Source organism: Mandrillus leucophaeus, unplaced genomic scaffold (assembly GCF_000951045.1).
Source record: "Mandrillus leucophaeus isolate KB7577 unplaced genomic scaffold, Mleu.le_1.0 Scaffold163, whole genome shotgun sequence".
Classification (NCBI taxonomy): domain Eukaryota; kingdom Metazoa; phylum Chordata; class Mammalia; order Primates; family Cercopithecidae; genus Mandrillus; species Mandrillus leucophaeus.
In genome coordinates, this window is record NW_012101621.1 from 195,940 (window position 1) to 202,885 (window position 6,946).

Genomic DNA, 6,946 nt, shown 5'->3' on the forward strand with positions numbered 1-6,946 from the left:
TTGTGATACATATTTTTTTGGAGTGGGGGGAATCAATTTTTATTTGGGTTTCTCACAGTGGTTAGAGAACAACCACAGCACAGGAAATGCATCTCTAAGATTGCCCGGAAAACTGACGAGCTGAATTCTATTGCTTAAAAATACACATATTTACAATAACTGACAAATGGTGATGTGCCTCACACAGGAATGTGTTTGCATTTGCAATGCTGTGTACAGATTTCACTTTGTTCAACACAGATTTTGGTTTTGTGGAATTCAAATGCAGATGCTCATTCACTTCACAGCCTTGGATTTGTCTGTTTTGGAGAGATATCTACCTCCATGAGTTATATCTGCATGAAAACCACAGACAATGAAGGTATTTCTTCATTGACTTATTTATTCTTTTGACTGTAGCACCAAACCCTTGACGACATCCTTCCTTTTAATTCATGTGGAAACCAGACTTAATAAAATCTCTCTGGTCGCCTCACTATTCCTTCAAATTCCCTATTTCTATCTCTTCCTGAGTTGGGTAACCTCCTGTAGCAGGGGTCAGACTGTGACTTGGGAATCAAGCCTAGGTCTGCAGTTTGCATTTTGATCTTCTTGTAAAATACGGTAGGACACTGCAGTGAAACTAACAGTTAACACTCAGAGCAGTTCCCTGCTCTAACTCGGGAAAGAGACTTCAAAGGGTCAGGATTCATCCATTTGATCAGTTAACTGAGAAGGATTCATTTTGGTAAAACTTGTTCAGCTTTGAGACACTTCAGTGAGTTGTTTGAGATTTTTTTTTTTTTAATTATACTTTAAGTTCTAGCGTGCATGTGCAGAACGTGCAGGATTGTTACATAGGTATACATGTGCCATGGTGGTTTACTGCACACATCAACACATCATCTACATTAGGTATTTCACCCAATGCTAACCTTCCCCCAGCCCCTATCCCTAGACAGGCCTCAGTGTGTGGTGTTCCCCTCCCTGTGTCCATGTGTTCTCACTGTTCAATTCTCATTTATGAGTGAGAACATCGGATGTTTGGTTTTCTGTTCTTGGATTAGTTTGCTGAGAATGATGGTTTCCAGCTTTATGCATGTCCCTGCAAAGGACATGAACTCATCCTTCTTTATGGCTGCATAGTATTCTATGGTGTATATGTGCCACATTTTCTTTATCCAGTCTATCATTGATGAGCATTTTGGTTGGTTCCAAGTCTTTGCTATTGTGAATGGTGCTGCAATAAACATACATGTGCATGTGTCTTTATGGTGGAATGATGTATAATCCTTTGGGTGTATACCCAGTAATGCGATTGCTGGGTCAAATCATATTTCTAGTTCTAGATCCTTGAGGAATTGCCACACTGTCTTCCACAATGGTTGAACTAATTTATACTCTCACCAACAGCGTAAAAGTGTTCTTAATTCTCCACATCCTTTCCAGCATCTGTTGTTTCCTGACTTTTTAGTGATCACCATTCTAACTGGTGTGAGATGGTATCTCATTGTGGTATGGATATGCATTTCTCTAATGACCGGTGATGATGAGTTTTTTTTTCATATGTTTGTTGGCTGCATAAATGTCTTCTTTAGAGAAGTGTCAGTTCATATCCTTCACCTACTGATGGGTTTGTTTGTTATTTTCTTGTAAATTTGTTTAAGTTCATTGTAGATTCTGGATATTAGACCTTTGTCAGATGGATAGATTGTAAAAATTTTCACCCATTCTGTAGGTTGCCTGTTCACTCTGATGATAATTTCTTTTGCTGCACAGGAGCTCTTTAGTTTAATTAGATCCCATTTGTCTATTTTGACTTTTGTTGCAATTGTTTTTGGTGTTTTAGTCATGAAGTCTTTGCCCATGCCTATGGACTGAATGGTATTGCCTAGGTTTTCTTCTAGGGTTTTTTATGGTGTTAGGTCTTATGTTTAAGTCTTTAATTCATCTTGAGTTAATTTTTATATAAGGTGTAAGGAAGAGATCTAGTTTCAGTTTTGTGCATATGGCTAGTCAGTTTTCCACATATGGCTAGCCAGTTTTCCCAACACCATTTATTAAATAGGGAATCCTATTAGTCTGATGGGCTTGCCTTTGTGTGTAACCCAACCTTTCTCTCTGGCTGCCCTTAACATTTTTTCCTTCATTTCAACCTTGCTCAATCTGATGATTCTGTGTCTTGGGGTTGCTTTTCTTGAGGAGTATCAAATCTCATCTCCTCACATTTCAAAACCACTCATACCTTCCCAACAGTCCCCCAAAGTCTGAACTAATTCCAGAATTAACCCAAGAGTCCAAGACCAAAGTCTCATGGGAGACAAGGCAAGTCCCTTCTGCCTAGGAGCCTGTAAAATCAAAAGCAAATTATTTCCTTCCAAGACACAATTGGGATACAGCATTGGATAAATGCTCCCATTCAAAATGGGAGAAATTGACCAAAATAAAGAAGGTATAGGCCCCATGCAAGTCTGAAATCCAGCAGTGCAGTCATTAAATATTAAAGCTCCAAAATAAAACTTCTTTGACTCCAGGTCTCACATCCAGGGAACACTAATGCAAAGGGTGGGCTCCCATATCCTTGGGAAGCCTTACTTCATTGGCTTTGCAGGGTACAGCCCCCTACCCCAGCTGCTTTCACAGCTGGCATTGAGTATCTGCAGCTTTCCTAGGCACACAGTGCAGGCTTTCAGTGGATCTACCTTTCTGGGGTCTGGAGGATGGTGGGCCACTTCCCACAACTTCACTAGGGAGTGCCCCAGTGGGGACTCTCTATGGTGGCTCCAACCCCACATTTCCCCTTTGCACCGCCCTAGCAGAGGTTCTCCATGAGGGCTTCACACCTGCAGTAGACTTCTGCCTAAACATCCAGGCATTTTTATACACCCTCTGAAATCTAGGTGGAGGTTTCCAAACCTCAATTCTTGAATTCTGTGCACCTGCAGGCCCAACACCATGTGGAAACCTCTAAGGCTTCGGGCTTGCACCCTCTGAAGCAATGGCCTAAGCTGTACCTTGACCACTTTTAGACACTACTGGGGTTGGAGTAATTGGGATCAAGTCCCAAGGAGGCTGCAGAGAGCAGGGGGGCCCTGGGCCCAGCCCATGAAACCATTTCTCGTATGTCTCAGGGCCTATGATGAGAGGGGTTGCTGTCAAGATCTCTGACGTGTCCTAGAGACATTTTCCCTATTGTCTTGGCTATTTATATTTGGATCCTTGTTGCTTATGTAAATTTCTGCAGCTGCTTGAATTTCTCCCCAGAAAATGGGTTTTTATTTTCTATTGCATTGTCAGGCTGCAAATTTTCCAAACTTATGCTCTGCTTTCCTTTCACACATAAGTTCCAATTTCAGATAATCTCTTTCAAGGTCAAAGTTCCACAGGTCTCTAGGGTGACAGAAAAGTACTGCCAGTCTCTTTGCTAAAGGATAGCTAGAGTGGCCTTTGCTCCAGTTCCCAAGAAGTTCCTCTTCTCCAAGTGGGACCAGCTTAACATGGACTTCATTGTCCACATCATTTTGGTCAAAAGCATTCAACAAGTCTCTAGGAAGTTCCAAACTTTCCCACATATTCCTGTCTTCTTTTGAGCCCCCTAAACTGTTCCAACCTCTGCCTGTTACCCAGTTCCAAAGTCGCTTCCACATTTTCAAGTATCTTTATAGCAGTACCCTACTCTTTGTGGTACCCATTTACTGTATGAGTCCATTCTCACATTGCTATAAGGATACTGCTGCCTGAGACTGGGTACTTTACAAAGGAAATAGGTTTAAATGACTCACAGTTCCACATGGCTGTGGTGGGAGCCCTCAGGAAACTTACAATCATGGTTGAAGGGGAAGCAGATATGTCTTACATGGTGGCAGGTGAAAAAGCATGTGTGTGTGTGTGTGTGTGTGTGTGTGTGTAGGAGGAACTGTCAAACACTTATAAAACAGTAAGATCTTGTGAGTACTCACTATCATGAGAACAGCATGGGGAAAACTGCCCCTATGATCCAATCACCTCCACTGGGTCCCACCCTTGACACGTGGGCATTATGGGAATTACAATTTGAGATGAGATTTGGGTGGGGACACAGCCAAACCTGCCAACTGGTAAAGTTCTTGTTTCCAGCTGTCTTTTGTTATTTGTTTTTAGAAGAAAAACCAAAGAGAAGGCAGTATAATCCACATCTGAACCAGTCTGCAGCCAGCCAGAGCCTGCTGGGAAGGGACCTTTCAAGGATGCTTTAGTTTGTCCTGATGTACCAGGTGCATAGATCTTTTCACCCGGAATTCGAGAGATCAGCATGCTCCCTACGAACCTACCACACAACTGCCCATCAGCTCTCATCCTCCCACAGGATTAGCCTAATTCTGGCTCTGCAGACACTGGCAGCCACAGATGACAAACTCTGAGCCTTAGTGGACTTCTCTCTTTGAACTGGAGATGTAGGAAAATGCAGGAGAGGACTTAAGGGGGGGCGGGGGGGGCAGTGTCTGTATTATTTTCTGTGAAAGTCATTTAATTATTTTCTCATGGTTTTCCCCTATCCTGGTTGCTTTGCCAAGTTCTTGGGAGCTAACAGGACCTGCTCTACCAGGAGGAACTGCTGCTCTGAGAGTTTGGAGAGTCTTGCTCATTGATTCGTGTTCACCAGCAGGTACACAGGTGGCCATGTCAGATGGGGGTGCCCAGGCTCTCAAGCCTGCTCCTCAGATGGGGTAGAGGACTTACGCCTCATCTCTAGGGGACTGCAAATGGCAGCTGTCACAGAAGTCCAGAGGCCCATCCAGAGCATCATCTATGAATGTGCTGAACTCTGAGGTCATTGTGAGGTTGCCCCTGGCTGTACCCACACATTTCGATGCCTGAGTCCTCTGTGAAGTGGTGATGTCTCCCGGGTGTCTTGTCTTTGCTGTCAGAAGGTGTGCTGCCATGCTCAGAGCTGTCATCTCTCAGCAGCTCCTCCTCACATTCTGAATCCTTATCCAGGAACGCCCCTGGGTTCAGCTTCCCAGGCTGGCCACAGAGCCATTGGGTTCTACTCCTGGGGCTTTGGTGGCTGGCTGTTTCTCAGTCAGCTGGTAGGTCAGAAGGGTCAGGGTCAGTGATGCTTGGGGTCTTGTGCTGCTTCTGCTGACCCCAGACTAGTGGCTGCTCTTCCAAGTGTCACCCACAGTGTCACCTGCAGTGCCACATTGTGAAGGCAGCTGCTGCTGCTGCTCCTGTAGCTGGAAGGCAATGTATGGGAGGGGAGGAGGTGGAGGTTAGTTCACCACTTCCTCATAAGAAGGTAATAAATAGTTTGGTGAAATAAAATGGTAGCACTGAGTAATTGTGGGCTTCTGGATAGGCAGTCAGGTTGATTTCATGTTGCTACTGCTGGACTTGAGGGCTGTGCTTGGCTGTGGTGGCAGACGCAGCAGCAGCTCAGGATGATGGTGATGGTCCACACCAGCCAGAACCACCAATGTTCATAGTAGTAGTTATGACACTGAGACTGCTCACAGCAGTGTCTGTTGTGTCACAAATGTAGCTTTGATTGTTGGTGCACACAAAGGCTTCCTTATCCTGTGGGGGTTCAGGGGACTGGGCAGTGCCTAGAGGAGCAAGAGCTCCATGCCACCCAGGAGGTTTCTCCTCTCCTTACTCCTCCTGTTTCTCTGACACAGCATGGGCACCTCCCTCCACCCTTGCTGCACTTCTCCTCTACCCTCTTCTTCCTTCTTTTGTTTTTTTCCTGAAATACATTTTAAAGTCAGATTGTGAGGTCTTCAGCTTTGTTCTTATTGCTCAAGAGTCCTTTAGCTATTCAGGGTCTTTTGTGGTTCCATATAAATTTTCAAATTGTTTTTTCTATTTCTGTGAAGAATGACATTGGAATTTTGAGAAATATTGCATTAAACCTATAAATCACTTTGGGCAGTAAGGACATTTTAAGAATATTAATTCTTCCTACCCATGGACATAAAATATCTCTCCACGTATTTGTGTCATCTACCATTTTTTCATCAATGTTTTATAGTGTTCAGTATACAGATCTGTCACCTCCTTGGTTAAATGTACTCCTAAATACAATCCTAAATGTGCTCCTAAACAAACAATACTGTTTTATTTTATGCTATCATGAATGAGATTGATTTATTTTTGTCATATAGTTTGTTGTCAGTATAAAGAAACTACTGAGTTTTGTACATTGATTTTGAATTCCGCAATTTTATTGAATTCATTTATCATTTCTAATAGCTTTTTGGTGGAGTTTTTAGGGTTTCCTATATATAATATGTTATCAAACAGAGACGATTTTATTGCTTCCTTTTCAATTTGAATATCTTTTATTTCTTTATTTGGCTTAATTGCTCGGCTAGGACTTCCGGAAATAAGTTGGATAGAAGTGGCGAGAATAAATATCCTTGTCTTGTTCTTGATCTTAGAGGAAAAGCTTCACTTTTTCATTGTGGGGTATGATGTGAGCTGTGAGCTTGTTATATATGTCCTGTTTTGTGTTAAGGTACATGGCTTTTATGCCCAATTTGAGAGGGTTTGTCATGAGAGGATTTTGAATTTTGTCAAATGCTTTTTCTGCATATATAGAGATAACTATGTTTTTTATCCTTTATTCCGGTAATGTGGTTTATCACATTTGATTTGTGTATGTTGAAACATCTGGAGGATGAATCCACTTTATCATGGTAAATGTTCTCCTAATGCATTGTTAAATTCTGTTTACTAGTACATTTTGAGGACTTCTGCATCTGTGTTCATCAGGGATGTTGGTTGGCCCATACTTTTCTTATGGTGTCCTTGTCTACCTTAAAAAAAAATAATGCTGATCTTGTAAAATGAGTTTGGAAATATTCCTTCTCCTTCAAGTTTTTGGAAGAACTTCAGAAGGATTGGTATTATTATTTTTTTAAATGTTAGAATTCAGCAATGAAATTTCCTGGTCCTGGGATGTTCTTTGATGGGAGATGTTTTATTA

The 6,946-nt window shown here is 42.3% G+C and overlaps 1 pseudogene; it reads right to left on the reverse strand.

Moving 5' to 3' along the window:
* Nucleotides 1-4,557: 4,557 nt before the first annotated feature.
* Nucleotides 4,558-5,639, reverse strand: LOC105536788 (annotated as a pseudogene).
* Between the last annotated feature and the right edge of the window lie 1,307 nt (nucleotides 5,640-6,946).